General features: G+C 38.4%; 1 long non-coding RNA gene across 2 annotated transcripts in view; it reads left to right on the top strand.

Annotated features, from left to right (window-relative positions):
- Nucleotides 1-523: 523 nt before the first annotated feature.
- The window catches only part of LOC119619052 (uncharacterized), a 37,853-nt gene continuing 20,321 nt past the window's right edge, over nucleotides 524-18,055 (top strand). The window contains exons 1-3 of one of the 2 annotated variants that reach the window (XR_012094866.1): nucleotides 524-813; nucleotides 11,844-11,920; nucleotides 14,941-15,017. This is a non-coding gene — a long non-coding RNA (uncharacterized lncRNA). The remainder of the gene's footprint in view (nucleotides 814-11,843; nucleotides 11,921-14,940; nucleotides 15,018-18,055) is intronic. The other variant, XR_005235420.2, reaches the window with a different exon arrangement.

The raw sequence follows: 18,055 nt of genomic DNA on the forward strand, positions 1-18,055 counted from the left end.
TCCTCGAGAGACTCATCTGTATTGAGGCATCTGAAACAAAATTAGGAGCAGATAAAGAGGGCATTTAGGAAGCCAGTGCAGTGATGGCCAAGATCAAGACTTTGGATTTACTCAAAGAGAGGCCCATAGGAACCCAAAGAGAGATTGTAGAAAATCTTGCATCCAAAATTCCAGGGGGGATTAAGGGAAAGTAATGGGTATATATAAGGAGCAAAGTAGGAGTTTACCTGAGAAGAAGAAGCTGTCACGTAGTTGATGAAAGCAGGCAATCCCTGAGTAGCACATGGCCACTTCTAAATCCAGCAAGGACATTGGGGAGGTCCCCTTGCTGACTTATGTCTAAGCTTGACTTGTCATCCTAAAGGAAACACATACAGTCTGGCTCCACTTTCTGACAGTATGGTAACTTCTTTTGTTAGGTTATGGATTGGAATCTGTTTATATGCAAAAATCTTAAAAGGAAGAAACATACTCCAAATGTTGGTCTCAGTCTTGCGACACATTCTTGTGTTTATGGCGTCATCCAGTGACTCAGCATTGCTTTTTGGATAGGGTACAAATGCTTCCTGGTCTCTTTCCTGCTGTCTTTGCAAGTTTGCTCCTGAGGGCTTCTGCAGGCACACTCTCCCCTTCAGCTGATGGAAACCACTTCAGATCCTTTAAGTCCCTGTGGAGCTTGCTCTCACACTCAAGCCTTTGCACATGCTGTTCCTTCTACCTGGAGGCCCATTCCTCTAAACTGACTGACTGGCTAGCTTTCAAGTTCTCAGTTTAAATGTCATCTTCTCAGAACCATCTTCCCTGCAGACTAAAGTAAGCTTATAGTTTATCTACCTCCATTATTCTCTCTCATGGTACCTTGTTTTGGGACTTCTTAATACCTGTCATATTTTATAATTTTTGAGATTGTTTTTGGAAATGAATTGCCACTTTATCAAGTTGAAAAAACATGCTGAAGGTTTATAATGAAAACAGCAGTGCTCTGCCTGCGAATCTCTACCCCACTTGGTCCTGCTCTCCAGAGAAATCACTTGGAACTGTCTTAGCTATCTCTTCTAATAGATGCCTCAGTATTTCTAGCAAATATGCTTATATTGTTATATATTGATTTATTAATATTAGACTTCTATTGGTTTTCTGCTCTAAAAGGAAAATTTAGATCTTCTATACATCTCTTCATTTCTCCTCTTGCTTTAATATTCATTTCACAATTTTTAGATTAATCCGAATGAGTGTTTATGTTTTTATGATCATACAAAAATTCTTTGCAGAGTCCAAGTAGTATACTAGGAACATATTTTTTCTTGTCTAACTTTATACTTCCTGAGTTAATGATTGCCTGTTTACCTCCAGTTGGCGTTGTTTGTTCTATATTTTTTCTTATCTTTTTTTCACCCATTCCATCAGATCACTAGTTTTTTCTTTTAAATCAGGCGCTGGCAAACTCTTTCTATAAAAGATCATATAGTAAATATTTTTAGACTTTTTGGTCCAGACAGCATCTGTTGTAACTACTCAACTCAGCTGTTAAAGTCATGGGCAATATGCAACTAAGCTGCAGACAGTATGTAAATGAATGGAGGCGGCTGGCCATGTTCCAAAAAGTCTTTATTTACAAAAACAGGTGATAGGCAGGATTTGGTCCATGGACTGCAGTTTGCCAACCCCTAATCAAAGTGATAAAATAGACCAGATATTATTTTTTGTAATACTTTACTTTTCCGAAGCCCTGTCCTGGAGACCTTGCCTGTGTTGCTCTGTCTGTACTGGTGGTTCTTTTTGTGTCCTGCCCTGCTGGCATCCTGGAACTTCCTCCCACTGTTTTCCTGTTTTAGACCCCTTGTTTCTTGGGCCTCCACACTTCCTCTTTCTTGTTTCATTCCTTGGTTTAGCTGGAGGATATTCTCAAGTAACTTCCTAAAAAAGAGGGTGTAAATGGGAGGTAAATTTTCCGAGTCTTTCTATGTCTGGAAATGTCTATATGTTCTTCTTATGTCTTTTGATAGCTCAGCTAAGTAATGTATTCCAGATAAAATATTTTGTCAGAATTTTGAAGGCTTTCTTCAGTTATTTTCTGACTTCTGGCATTTCTGGTAGATGACTGATTACCATTCTGATTCCTGTTTGTATATGATCTTGATCTTCTTCTCTGCTTGCCCCCAACCTTTTGTCTGAGAGGTTTTAGGAACATGTCTTTATCCCTGGAGTTCTGAAATGCATGATGATGTACCCTGGCGTGATCATTTTCAGTCTCATGTCTCACTTGTGTCCCAGTCTGGGTCTGATGTACATGAGTCTGGAATTTCTTCAAACAATTTCTCCAGATGCTAGCTCTCCTATCTTCTGTCGGGTGGTAATCAGGCTCTGTGGGGCCAAGGGAAGGAATCTACGGGTTTAGCTCTTCCTGCATTCAGATGTGCAGCCTTATATCTTGCTACTTGCTTCTGTGGGCATCAGGTCTCCAAGAGCCACACCTTGCAGGTGTGTGTAGGGTGCATGAGAATGATTATGTTCAACTTTCTCCTCTCCAGGTTCGTTAAGTTGAAGTTTTCTCAACTTTTCAATAAAGTTGATTATTACTCATGTATCTCTTCCCCATCGTTCAAAATTTGATTAAAATTTGTTGTTCATTTATACCTTAAAATATTTTTTTGGTTCATTTTATTGGGAGAAGAAAAAATATATAAATGCTTATGGCCTATCTGTTGTGTTTAACCTCACAATTTGTTTATATGTATGTGTTTTTTCTTTTTTTTTTTGAAATAAAGTCTCACTCTGTCACCCTGGCTGGAGTGCAGTAGTGCAATCTTGGCTCACTGCAACCTCCACTTCCCAGGTTCAAGGAGTTCTCATGCCTCAGCCTCCCAAGTAGCTGAGATTACAGGCGCCCACCACCACACCTGAATAATTTTTGTATTTTTAGTAGAAATGGGACTTTGCCATGTTGGCCAGGCTGGTCTCAAACTCCTGACCTCAAGTAATCTGGCCTGAGCCTCCCAGAATGCTGGGATTACAGGCATGAGTCACCACACCCAGCCTATGTATGTGTTTAGTGGTCTAAAACTTGTCTGCTTTCCTGCTAGGAAGAGGCTGTGTCTGTTTATTCACCCACTGTATCTGTCACACCTGGCTCAAAGTGAGTATTCCACATATATTTGATAAATGAGTGACTACACATTGAGTGAAATGGTTTGAGGAAGAGGCCTCAGGTGGGAGTCCAAGGAGATGATGGTGGGAGATACTGATCCTGGTTTATGAAGAGCCTTGAGTACTCAGGGCAAGGAGAGTGAATTTTTTCCTGGTTGGGAGCTTGTTAGTAATTTTTCAATGATGGGAGAGGTGATGATGGTAGGTATTTTGATCAAAGGGATTTCAGAAAGAATTTCTCTGGTTGTGGTACGAAGGCTAGTTTGAAAAGGGTATACATGTAGGGAATAAGATGCTATGAAATGACAAGAGTTTTTGAGAAAGGAAGAGTGGGATTGCAGAGAGTTTAGAGAGGAAAAATCAATAGGACTTTGGTTCTGATTTAATATAGGAGGTTAAAGGTGGTTCCCCAAAACGCTTCCATCCGGGCATGGTGGCTGACACCTGTATTCCCAGCTCTTAGGGAGGCCAAAGTGGGCAGATTGTTTGAGCCCAGGAGTTAGAGACCACCCTGGGCAACATGGTGAAATCCTATCTCTACAAAAATACCAGTTAAGGACATGGTGGCACATGCCTCTAGTCCCAACTACTTGGGAGGCTGAGGTGGCAGAGTCACTTGAGCCTGGGGAGGTGGAGGCTACAGTGAGCAGTGATCACACCACTGCACTCCAGCCTGGACAGCAGAGTGAACCCAGTCTCAAAAACAAAATAGAACAAAACCTGATGGTTGTCTTAGCAGAAAGAATATGAAAGATTTTGGTGGGATGGGGAAGAGTAGATAATGGTTTTCGTTTGTCATATTTGAGGCAATAAAGCAACATCCAAGTGGAAATGTTTAGCAAGCAGTTGGCTATATTAGAGGTAGGAAATGAAAACAGGTTAGAGAGTTGTTCTCACAGAGAAGTTCAAGAAGAGAATGACATGAAGAAAGATGATTACTTGCTCAAGGTCATAAAGCTGATAATTGGCAGGCCCCGCACTGGAAGTCAGATCTGGCTAAACTCATGCCTCATGTTCAACCACAATAGTGTTCTGATTCTACAACTTTGTTGAGATGCAGCCAGAAGAACAGAGACTTAGTATTGGCCTTGGGGAATACTCACATTTAACAAGGCAAGTGACTTCTTAAGAATGAAGGCGCGAAATGCAATCGAAAGCTAATGAGGTATGAGGGGAGAATACTGATGCTCCAAGAATCCTCCAAAATCTGGACAGGAGGGTAGGACCTGGTACCTTGGGCCAGGCAGCTTGGCTAGGCCCATTTGACTTTAGCGAGGGCTGAAGTCTCCCACAGGCGCCTCCTGCTTTCATTCTGAGGACTTCTCCAAGACCATCAGTTGCACTTTCTTTTCATACACTTTCCATTCTGCCTACTGCTATGGTTCAAGCCAGAGAAAACTGTGGCCAAGTAGCAATTCTGAGAACATAAGCAAGGCTGACATCCTGCCTGGTTTCCTCCACTCTTGCTCAGCCCAGAGCAGCCTGAGAGAATTTTGGTGAAGTGGTGTTTGGGGATTTTCAGAAGTGCCCTTGCAGGGAAGGGCTCCTGGGCTCTTCTCTCCCCTAGACCCCCTCCCTGTCGCATGCCTTCGGGTTCATGGCATGGGCTGGGGGAGGAAGAGGAAGTAGACACCATGAGAGTAGGGGCGTGGGCATGTAGGTTGTGAAACAATATGAGAAACCTCCAGAGCCAGCAAAGAAAGTTTTATTTTTGGAATTTGGAATTCAAAGTTTTTCACACTCAACATTTCTGTGACTAGCAGGTGAGATAAAAATCTATGTCATTCCACTGGTTTTCATCTTTGTTTTAAATTATCTGATTTTAAACAGAAATTATTATCAGTCTGATATTGTTTCCTTTTCTAAAATGTGGTTTAATTTCGTAAAGAGCCGAGTAGTACGGCAGAGCTGAATCATAGGAAATTTCAGCATGCAAGCTCTACACCCATGATTACAAAACCGTGTTCTGGTAGCCTTGGTGCTCTCCTTGAAAAAGCGTTCCTTAATCCTAGGGTTTTGTTTTCAACTAGGCACATTTTCTCTTTGCTTCTTCTACCATATGATGTCTTTAATTTCATGCGAGAGAACTAATCATGGGTCCTGAGTTTGAATCCCACCTTCTCTTCTTCCTTCCTGGGTAACGGTGGGACAGTTACATAACCTTTGAGCCTTAATTGTCTACCTATAAATGCAAATAAGAAGATGGAGGACACACACACACACACACACACACACACACACACACACACACCCCACTGGCACTTAGTAGGTGCTGAAATCTTCTTACTTCCTATCATTGAACAAGATTGGATAATTTATTTTTCCTGTTGGCGGTCACTGACTCACCAAAGAAAAAAGAAAAAAAAATCAATTTACTGTATGTTGTTAAATCAAGAGGGACACTTGTGGGTGTTTGTGTTTTGGATCTTATTTTTAGACATTACAAAAATGTTCCATGAACTGGATTTTGAAATTAAGAATGAGGAAACATTATTTATATCTGAATCATAAATTACAACAAACGAAAATATTATACTTGTGATTTCAGTTCTATATTATAGGTATTTAAAGGGAAGGGAGAGAGGGAAAAGGAAGGGAAGGAAAAAAGGGGAGGTAGCAAACACACAAAATTAGCAGAGATATGAAAGACACGGCAAAGGTAAGATACAGTAGATGTAGGTGCCATTGTTTGCAGACGAATATTTTTGGTTTTCCTCTAATTAACACTTGATCTATGGGTACTAGAGTTATGTATTTGCTGCTGTAACTTCTCTTTGAAACCCATCTATTCATCCATTCATTTATCTGCCCACCCTTTCATTTATCTGCTCACCCTTTCATTTATTGTTTGATTTAATAAACAACCACTCAATATATCCTTTGTGTTTGGCCCTTTCCTAGGTGCTAGCAAGGCAAGAAATCAAGCCAACCTTGCTTTCCCAGAGCTCAAAGTCTTGCAGGAGAGAAAGACAAGTAAACAAATATCAGAAGAGAATAATAAGTAACTGACTTGGATTTGGGGTGGTGGAAGGGCTTCATAGAGGAAACAATTCTGTGCTAAGACAGTGTGGTGGGTGGTTAAGATCATGGAAGTTACAGGCAGATAGATATGGGTTTAATCCTGATTTGCTAGTTGTGTGGCCTTGGTCAAGCTGTTTAACCTGAGTCCTCACTTCATATTTAAAAGGACGATAAAACACAGAAACATAAACTTTAGGCGAATTGTGATAATACACATAAAAGCTTTGTACATTGCTGGGCACATGGTAGACCCTAAAATTGAAACCACGATTTTCATTTCAAGATATTGCATCTTTAGTTTTATTAGAGTCTTAGAGGCACTCTGGGAAAGTTGGATGAGGTTAAGAGAATGTGTCTCTGTGGGAAAAAATGGGTTTTGTACTATTCCTGACTTTTCAACCCTTCTGTTGAAACTTTTCAAAAACTTTTCTGAATCACAGTAGCTTAAGTAACAATGTCGAAACTTTTCTTTGGGGTGCATTCCCCTCTGTATTTCCTAAGGTTGGAATGAAATCAAACCAAGGGTGGGAGGTTGACTATCTTTGTTGTAGATTACCTCTTGGTTAAAAAACCCTAAAGCGTTAACTCCTGAGGTCAACTCTAAAGTATTAACTCTCAAAGCTCTTTGGAAGGCCATCAGCAACACCTGTAGCACAAAGCTGTTGTCAAGCCTGTAAGTATGAGTAGCACCAAGGGTAACAAATTGTGAGGATATTCTAGATCTGGTTTCACTCTCTTAGCACAGACACTCATATACAGGATGTAGAGAAAGCAAGTAAAACCCTAAGACTAAAATATAAATGGAGAGTAATCATTTTTTAACAAAGACCACCCTGAAGTTAGCTGTTTCTTCCATAGGAATACCATTAATTACTACGGGATAGAAGTGTAATTCATATCAACTCATTGGCTCTCCAGTTTATAGTTGTTTCTTCTCAGGTAATGGCCCCTGTAACGCAGTGGCCAGATTTCCTTATTATCTCCTTGTGCCCATGGCCACAGTTGATTCTAAGGCAGTTGTTCTCAAACAGGAGTGTGCATCAGAATCTCCTTGTTAAAACAGAGTTCTGGATCCCATTACCAGTGTGTCTGACCCAGCAGGTCTAGGGTGGAGCTTGAGAAGTTTCATTTCAATAAGTTCCCAGGTAATGCTGATGCTGCTTATCTAGGGAGTGCAAATTGAGAAACATTGACCTAGGAGAAGGTAACTGAGCTCTCTGTATTCTTCCAATGCATCCACCTCCTCCCATCCTCATCCCGACCCCACTTTTCACATGTTTTCCAGGTATACTTTCCACTGGTCACAAATACAATAATTTTAATAAGTACTGGAGGGGAGCTTGTCTACAGCCTGGAGAAGAAAGGAATCAAAGTGTGAGAGGGACAGCAAGGTGTTCTACAATATCAGAAGTCTGTGTGTCAAAACAAGAATAGGAAGTAGATCTTTTCAACCTGCCAATTTTGCCTCCCTCAAAGGAAGACATTTTTAACAATTTTAAAATGTCTGAAAATAGGCAGGTTTTTTTTTTTTTTAAAGATGATATATTGAACAAATTAATTTATCCTTGCTCCCTCTTAAATAACAACACAATGCTAGCAACTAAAGTTTTGGCATAATGTGAAGCATAAACCCTCAAGGACAAAAAGAAGGGTAGAAGGGGTGATAAGAATATTGAAAATAAGAAAGCAGATAGGCAACTGTTCCAATTGGCTTCCATAGACCTGAGAATTCTGAGCTGTAAGCAGCAGAAGCTGGAGAGCAAGGGGATTTGCACGCCAGAACCCCAGACAAGTTCTGGATCCTGGAACTTCTGAATGAAGTAAAATAGGGCCTAAAAAGAGGAGTGATTGAGAATCTGTATAAAAAGCAAGAGAACTTCTAGGCCCACCCTACCCACTACATCAGGTGATGTCTTCTCCTTTGCCCTGGCATGTAGCTGGAGGTTTACCCTCAGAAGGCAGTGAATCAAAAGAGCTCTGGACTGGTGGACACCAGGCAGAGTTGGAAGAAGGGGTACTTTATAGAAAATGGTTGGGCGATTAAATGAAAGTTAACATATGGAAACTTTACATTTTAGTCTTCTTCCCCTTCTTGAGCTCCCAGAATGTTGACCTCCAAGTGTGTGCCTTCCAGATTAGTAGCATAATGCTGAGATTTTAGAAGGTATAATCTTCTAACAATCTGTAGCTATTTTCACAAAAAGATTGAGGGAGAATGGAAGGGGTTTGTGGTGCAAGAGAGGCCTGCAGAGTATGTCCAAACTGAGTTTAAAGTCAGCAATATTTACTGAGCAACTACTCTGTTCCAAATAAGCTGTGAGCTCAGATGATTCCCCAGTAAGAAAGATTCAGTGTGCCCATCCCTCATTGAACTAGATGGGAAGGCTGGAGGAAGGTACAGCACATACAGATGCAGATGGTAGAGAAAAAACATGCTGAGTTTACGGAACCACAAACAGTTCAGTATTGTTGGCATGGAAAGTATAGATGTGTAGGGAGCATGGGAGGGAGGGAGGGAGGCCTGAAAGATGCTGCTTTGCTTATGTCACTCTCTTTCTTTGCATGTGTTCTGTCTCATTTTTTATTTTTTTTCATCAACGGCTTTTTTTTTTTTTTTTTTTTTTTGCCCAGGCTGGAGTGCAATGACGCTTTCACTGCAACATCTGCCTCCCAGATTCAAGTGATTCTCCCACCTCAGCCTCCCCAGTAGCTGGGATTACAGGTGCCTGCCACCAGGCCCAGCTAATTTTTCAGCTAATTTTTTTTGGATTTTTGGTTAAATACAAAGAGATAGGGTTTCATCATGTTGGCCAGGCTGGTCTCGAACTCCTGACCTCAGGTGATCCGCTTGCTTTGACCTCCCCAAGTGCTGGGATTACAGGCAAGAGCCACCATGCCCGGCCAAGGGAAATTTTTTTTAAAGATCCATGTATGTTGCTATGAAAGTAATCTAAGCCATTTCTTTGAACTCACGCCTGGTATTTTATGATGCAGCTTTACTGATTTTTACCTACTCATTCTTCCAGGCATGGTTATCAAAGTTATTTTCCATCTCTCCCCTGACTCCCCCACCACTCACTCCAAAAAAAGAAATACAGCAATTGACATCCCCAGGAATGTCCTCTGATAAACCTACGTGAGAATTGCTTGTGTTATATACCCTGGAGAAAGATTGCTGCTATGTGCATATGGAATGAGACTAAATATTGACAGTTTGTCCTCTAGGATGGCTGCTTTCCGGGTAGTCCACCATGGAAATGGTGGCCATGATATTCCGCGTTGCTGCTAATCTAGTTTTTTCACGCAGCTTTAGCTTTTTGGCTAGTGCAAATGTCATTTTCTCTGGGTCCAAAATATCATTTGCACTTCTCTAATTGCTAATGATTTTGAACACCTCTTCATAAACTTGTTAGCTTTTGAGGCTTTCTCATCTGTAAATTCACTGTTTATATCCTGTTATACCATATTTCTATTAATATTGGGGCAGCTATCTGTTTCTTCCTGATTTGCAAGTTTCTCATATATTTTAGATATTAAGCTTTTGTTGACTTTAGACCTTAAAGATGTATTTTTTCAATCACTCATCTATTTGTTAACTTTGTCTTCTTCAACTTTAATTATCTTCTTCATTAAGCAAAAATCGTTGTTACAATGTAATCAAATTTGTCAATTTTTTAATGGTTTGTGCTTTTGGAATTTTAGCTTTTCCATCCCTAGGTTACAAAGACATTTTTCCATATTTTCTCCTACCAACCATAGTTTTAGCCTTCATATTTAGATTTTGAATTCGTTTAGAGTCCACCTTTTGCATTTGATGTTAGGTGGGGATTCAGATGTATCTGTCTCCACATAGTAAGTATATCAGTCAGATCTATCCAGAAAAATGCGTGCCATTTTTAGTGTTTAAAACAAAAGAAATTTAATGCAGGTACTTCGTTACATGAATGATGGTGAGTTAACCAGGAGATGCTGAGGCAACCCAGACCTTAGCAGCAGCAAGAAGCCGCTATCACTCTTAGGCTTAATAATAAAGAACAGGAGGTGGCAATGTTATTGGAACTCGAGACTACTTGGTGGAATTGGAATCCACGCAGGAGTTTTTGGAGGGAATGGGAATGAACAAAGAGATGCCGCTGCTGCCGTAAATGTCCTCAAATGCATGAAGAGTAGGAGAGAATAGCCTGGATTATTTCTTCCTCTTTCTTTGCAATCTGTTCCATTGCCTCTCCGTTGGCCTCACTGGATGAAGGGCAGGTGACAGGAGAGACTGGGAATGTAGCCCGCAGCCTGTGATATAAAGCAGAGGAGGGCAAGAACCATATTTGGGGTCAAACAGGCCCAGGGGCAGCACAGTGAGCTATTTCCCAACATCATCTGCTAGAAACTAGTCTTTCCCTTTGATTTATGGTGTCACCTTTGTCATAGATTAAGTCTTCAAATGCACACGAAGTCTATTTAGAGTCTAGTCTGTATTTAGATATAGACTCTAAATAGACTTCGTGTACATTTGAAGACTTAATCTATAGACTCTAATTTAGAGTCTATTTCTAAACTCTATTCTGTTCGATTTGTCTATCTGTTCTGACACCAATTCTATTTTCTTTTAATTACTATGGCTTGATAGCACAGCATATCTAGTAGGGGGAATCCCCTTTCTTTACTCCTCTTTTTTTAAGTTGACTTAAATATTCATGGACCTTTGTTCCTCTTTGTAAGGCTTTAGAATATTTCCATTTTTCAGTTCTTCTGTATCTATTATTATTTTAAAGTTTTCCTCATGGAAGTATTATGTATGTAGCAGCAGAAGAAAAAAGAAGTACAAATAGTATACCATCTCAGAAGTGAAAAGGGTCACTTTCACTCACATTTCTAGTCAAAGTAAGTCACATAGTCACACTCAGTTTCAAGAAGATGAGGAAGTGCAATGTTTCTGGTAGGAGAATTGGAAATCGTTAGTGGAAAACATTAATGGTGACCAAAGTCTGCTATTCTGGTCAGCAAATATTTAGTTCACTGACCTTCTTACATGCAAAAGACAATCATGCCACCCCAAGACAGAGAGAAAACACAATAGTTCATACAGTCTGTGGAATCAGCTAGAAGTCCCGAGTAGACTAGGGGATGCTAGGTGGCCTCTTTTCTAGATCTGGATGTGCCTTCTCTCACTCTGGTAATTTGTAAACTAAAAGGAAGGGTTTTCTGTGCTCCCCTCCTCACACGCCTAATATACAGAGACCACAAAACCAAAATAACTCTTCCCATTGGAAAGGAAAAAGAGGGGAGATACATAATTAGGTGCATTCTTAATGAAATGAAAACATATAGCCAACAAAAACAATTGTACATAAATGTCCCTAGCAGCATTCTCTATAATGGTCAAACATTATGTTAATGTTAATGTTTAACAAATGTTAAAAACATTATACTATGCTAAGTGAAAGAAGCCAGTCACAAAGGACCACATATTGTATGAATGCATTTATATGAAATGTAAAAATAATTGGGTGAATTGTATGGTATGTGAGTTATGTTTCCATAAAGCTCTTAAGAAAACAAGTAAACAAACAAAAACAAAACAAAACAAACAATTATTGGTCTACTGCAGTTTAAATGAGACATATTTGGCTGGAGCATGACTGCTTATATCAGAGCTGAAGACTGCCTTTCAATTGCAGGTCCTGCCTCAACAGGTAGCCACCGAATCTCAGAAAAAGAAAAATGACCTTGAGACTTGAGACGGCATAACCTGGTGGTGAGTCTGTGTGTCATATATGCTCACTTATGGCCCCATGGACAACTGGGGTCATCTTGTCATTAAATCTCCTAGTGTCTGACTTCATTCACAAACCCTACCCTTAATTATTTCTTCTGCTGGGGATAATCTTCAGTTATAAGCACATATTATTACTATTATTATATTTTATTTTATTAGATGAAAAATAAGTGTTTTACTGTTGAAAAATTGGGGCTGAATATGATGGCTCATGCCTGTAACCGCAGCACTTTGGGAGACCAAGGTGGGAGGACTGCTTGAAGCCAGGAGTTTGAGACCAGACTGGGCAACACAGCAAGACCCTGTCCCTACAAAAATTAAAAAAAAAGAAAGAAAGGAAGAGAAAAATTGGAAAATACTCAAAATGACAACAAAATTATTAAAAATCACTTACAACTCTGCACCTAGAAATAACTACAGTAAATCTTTCAGGATGTATTTCAGTCTCTGAAACTGAATGGCTAAGAAAGTATAAACAACCTTATGACAAACAACACTCCCATTTTTACCCCAGTGTTCTGTATTAATCTCTCTTGTAGAATTTTCTACATTTTACTATAGTTATTTTTAAGGGATTAGTAGAACAGGTGTCAATTGACTTATGTTTTAGCTCCATCTTTGATTTGCCAAATCTCTTTTTTTCTTTTTTTTCTTTTTTTTGAGATGGAGTCTCCCTCTGTCACCAGGCTGGAGTGCAGTGGCACGATCTCGGCTCACAGAAACCTCCGTCTCCTGGGTTCAAGCGATTCTCCTGCCTCAGTCTCTCAAGTAGCTGGGATTACAGGTGTGCACCACCATGCCCAGTTAATTTTTGTGGTTTTAGTAGAGATGAGGTTTCACCATGTTGGCCAGGATAGTTTCGATCTCTTGACCTCATGATCCACCTGCCTCAGCCTCCCAAAGTGCTGGGATTACAGGTGTGAGCCACTGCGCCCGGCCCACTGTTTTTTTTTTTTTTTTTTTTTTTTTTTTTTTGTAAAGAAATAGAGAAGAAATTGAAAATTATGCCAGTGGGTTTGGAGTTTCTCCTGTAAGTGATTGGGAGCCATTGAAGGATTACAAGTAGTTGAATAAATCAAAATAGTTTTTGAGAAGGTAGTTTCCTTGGAAGCAATGATGCATGAATATAAGTGAATGAAAATAACATTTACAGGTAAGCTATTGTACTAAACTTATTATTTATGATATTTTACTTGATCCTTTTGGTACTATAGCATACGGGTAATCATCCTAAGGACTAGGCTCTGGTTTTTTTTATCTTGCCCAAATTCCTATCTAGGGAGTCTGTGGAGTCATGCCCTACAAACCATAAATTCTCATCAGATGTTTTACATTTAATCCTATATATCGTGACTTACTTTCCAATATGACTCCGGCATAACATTATGTGACAAAGAAGGAAGTAAACATATTTTACTTTGTTTGCCATTTTTTGAAATGGTCCTGCAAAGCTGTCCTTTGTAGGGGAAAATGTGCATCTGTAAAGAATCTCTGTTAACATACCCAGATATTTTTCTTCCAGGCCCTCCCAATTCTGAAGCAATTAAGTAAGAGTCTAGCACCTTTTAAAGGTCTGAATAAAAAGCATTTGTCATCTATTGTCTCTAAGGGCAGCTACTATGTGACTTCAAAAGAACCTTGGTCTCCACAATCTTTTATCTTAACCTGAACATTTCCTTTCTATTGATCCCAGGTCTTTAGACAAGTTCATCCAATTGTCAATCAGAAAATGTTTAAATTGACCTGTAGCCTGGAAGCCCCCCATCCCCTGCCCTTGGATTTGTTCTGCCTTTCTGAACCAAACCAATGTATTTCTTAAATGTATTTGATTGATGTCTCATGCTTCCCTGAGGTTTTATACCATGCTGGGTAGAAAACCAAGCTGCACCCCACCCACCTTGGGCACATATTCCCAGGACCTCCTGAGGGCTGTGTCAGAGGCCATGGTCACTCATATTTGGCTCTGAATAAATCTCTTCAAGTTTTACAGAGTTTGACTGTTTTCATCCACAATCCCCAAGCTAGAGATAAGAAATTTGAAACTCGACTGAGTTAAGCAATGTGTTCAAGGACACACAGCTAATAAGTGTTAGAGTAGGAAGTTAAATCTAGCATGTTCAACTCACTGATTTCTTTCTAGACACAGAGGTTGGCTCAAGAGGTATTTCAGCAGTCTGGGTGGGCTCTGTTCCTATTGCATAATGAGAAGTTATAATAGAATGTTTAGCAAGCTGCATTGTTGAAACAGCAGATGGGTTGACGGCTGTTGCCAGGGGTTTTTCCCTATTACTCATACACGGTTGGGAAATCCTGAGGAAAGCTCAGCTTTTATTTCTTGAAATTTAAGGTCCTGACACTCTGTGGTGATTGCAGACAGAGATCTGCGTCGTTGACAACAAAGAGATTAAAGGAGGGACCTTGGGTAAGTCCCTTTGTCCCTGGACCTCAGTTTTCTTAACCACAAACAATTAAATGATCTCTGAAGTTTTCTTTTGTTTTAAGACTCAAGGATAATACTGAGTGCCTAATGTAACGTGAAGTTCTAGGTAGAGGCTTAATGATAGCGTTACTCATTTACAGGGATTAAACAGAATGTCCACAAAGAACTGGTTGAAAATAGGCTGCAGAAATGGCACAGAAGATATGTGTTCTTAATTACTCAACTTTTATGCATTCACTAGACTGTAAGATTCAGGTAGGGGTGGGCTGTATGCTTGTTCATCCTACATCTTAGGGGCCATCACTAGTGTCTTGTAGGTAGGGACCCAAAGAGTTTTGTTGAAAGAAAGAACAAATAATGCAGAAAGGCTGCTTGTCCCCCAGTATTTGTTCTTCACTTCTTCCTCAATAATGTAGCACCTAGAATCACCTGGATACAGTCGTGCAGAACAGACTTCATTTCCCAGACTTCCTTGCAGCTAGATGTGCTCATGCTATTACATTCTGACCAATGGGATGTAAATAGAATTAATGTTGACTTTTTTTTTTTTTTTTCCCAGGAAATAATCTTAGAGTGAGAGGACATAATTTTCTCCTTCCAATTTCCCCTTCTGGCTAAGATAAAATGGATAAATGGGTAAGATATTTGGAACTTGGATCACAAAATGGAGTTACATGTTGAGAATAGCAGTGCAATGAGAAGCATGGTGTCTAGGCTATCTGACAATAGTCAAGCCTCTATGCAGGCTTTTAACTGTGTATGTAAACATAAGCACGAGAGACAGATACGTTTCTATTTTGTTTAAAACACCTCTATTTTTGGTTTACAAATTGTTGTAGCTGAACTTAATACGTGGGAACATTTTCAAAAGAGGGCTGGGCACAGTGGCTCACTTCTGTAATTCCAGCATTGGGAGACAGAGGTGGGATGATTGTTTAAGGCCAGGAGTTTGAGGCTAACTTGGGCAACATAGTGAAATTCTGTCTCTACAAAAGATTTAAAAATTAGCTAGCATGGTTGTGTATGCCTGTAGACCCCGCTACTTGGGAGGCTGAAGCAGGAGGATCACTTGAGCCCAAGAGGTTGAGGCTGCAGTGAGCTATTATTGCACTGCTGCATGCCAGGCAGGGTGACAGAGTGACACAGTTTCAAAAACAAAAAAGACAACAACAACAAAAAAAGCGTACACAACTTTCATAATTTTTCTTTCAAGAACAGCTAATAAAAATATTTTGAGCATGCCTACCATAAACTTCACAATCACATATGGTAGATTTGATTTTGGGTGATGATCAGGGAGTGCCTACCTAGTTGACCATTAGTTAATTTTTGTATAAATACAGGGTTTGCTTGATCAATAACTTGAATATTTTATACTAAGTGTCTAAACTAATCCTTTTATTTTCACTGAAAACTTTTATATTTCCATTTGTTTACGTGAGGTTGTTAATATAAAACCAATTTATTTTTGTGAATGGAGTGAGGATGAAATCTAATTTTTTTTTTTGAAAAAAGGGATAGCTCATTATTCCAAACCATTTAATTTATAGCATGTATATGCATATTTTTGCTGCTGATTTAAAATATACATTTATCAAATGTTAACTACTTATATAAGCATTAATATTTGAAGGATAATGGCTAGGAATTTGATGAATTTCATAAAAAATGTAAATTCACGGATCCAAGATACTCAATAAACCTCAAGCCGAAATAACACAAAGAAAGCCACACAAAAAACCCATATTAATTAAATTCCTGAAAACAAGTGATGAAGAGAAAAATCTTAAAAATAGAAAAAATATGTATAAAGAAACAAATATACAAATTTAATTTCCCCTCAGAAACTATGTATTTCAGAAGAATGGAGAAACATCTTTAAAGTGCTAAAAGAAAGAAATTATAAACCTAAAATTGTATATCTGACCAAAACATTATTCAAAATTAAAGGCAAAATAAATTTTTTTCTGGGGGGGAAAAAAAACCCCAGAAAATTTGTGGCTAGGAGACCTGCATAACAAGAAATGTTTTTTAAAAATGTAAGTCCTTAAATGGAAGGAAAAAAAGTGATGAAAACTTGGATCTACACACAAAAATAAAAAGCTTCAGACATGGTAAATATAAAATAATTTTTTATTTGTTAAATTTATATACTTCTTAAAAATAATTGATTGTTTAAAGCAAAAAATCATGCCAATATATTGAGAATTTTAGCCTATGAAAGAATAAGTTGTATAATAAAATAGCTCAAGGTTTATTAGGGAGTGAATACTGTTGCAAGGTTTTAAATTTATATGTGAAGTGATATAATGTTAATTAAAAGTAGATTGGATGAAATTAAGTTGCATGTTATGAACCCCAGTAAACAAAGAAATAAACAAAAAAGTGTAGTTTATAAGTCAATAGTGGATTTAAAATAGAAAGATAGAAAATACACAATTAACCCAAAAAAAGGTAGGAAAGAAGAAAAAGGGGAAGAAAGAGCATATGGTACGAATTCCAAACATATAACAAAAAGATAAGTTTAAACCCAATTATGTCAATAATTATATTGAATATAAATAGTCTAAACACTCCCATCTCTGCCTTTTAGCAGAGATTTCAAACTGGATAAAACGCAAGACCAACTATATGCTGCCTATAAGGAAACTGTTTATAAATATACAGATAAGTTAAAACGAAAAGTATTGAAAAAGATACAATATGCACATGCCATTCATAAGAAAGGTGGACTGGATATATTAATATCAGATAATGTAGAATTCAAAGGAAGGAATATTATCGGACTAAAGAGGGATATTTTATAATGATGTGAACATCAAGAAAACGTAACCACCTAATTTGTACCCAGTTAACAGAGCTTTAAAATACATGAAACAAAAATGAACACAACTCGAAGAAGAATTAGACAAATTCACAATTATTTTTGTAGTCTCCAACATTCCTTTTCAAGTAATTGACAAAAAAAGACAGAAAATCACCAAATATAGAATTGAACAATATCAACCAAATTAATCTAATTGACATTAATAATAGAACTCTCCACCCAACAACTGTGGAATTCACATTCTTTGAAGAGCTCATGAAACATTTTCTAAGGTAGGCTGTACGTTGGACCATGAAATAATTCTCAATAAATTTAAAAGAACTAAAATCAGGCAGTGTAAGAGCATATTATGTGTCAGTGGTAGATTTAAATTAGAAATCAATAACAAAATGATAATACCCAAATAATTGGAAATTAAACGGCACACTTCTAAACAATCCATGGGTCCCAAAAGATGATACAAAGGAAACTAGAAAATATTTTGATTTATAACTTAGAATTTTATCTATAAATGTTAACATTAGAAAAGAAAAAAATTAAAAATTAATCTAAGCTTCTACCTTTAAGCACTGTGATTGCTGCTTCTCTTAAATTTTGATATGCTGTGTTTCATTATCATTTCATTCAAAATGCTTTCTAGTTTCAATTGAATAATCGAAACGATATTACATGTTGTGGGGAGTGACAGAGATCAATGTCACCCTTAGAGACCTAAAGGACACAGGTTTGGTGGTCTCCATCATATCTACATTAATTCATCAGGTGGTTCCCTACAAAATCCAGGTGGTTTCTGGAGAATGACACACAGTACTACAAACTCAGCACAGTAGGAAACTTTATTTCAGCT

Source organism: Chlorocebus sabaeus, chromosome 12 (assembly GCF_047675955.1).
Source record: "Chlorocebus sabaeus isolate Y175 chromosome 12, mChlSab1.0.hap1, whole genome shotgun sequence".
Taxonomy (NCBI): domain Eukaryota; kingdom Metazoa; phylum Chordata; class Mammalia; order Primates; family Cercopithecidae; genus Chlorocebus; species Chlorocebus sabaeus.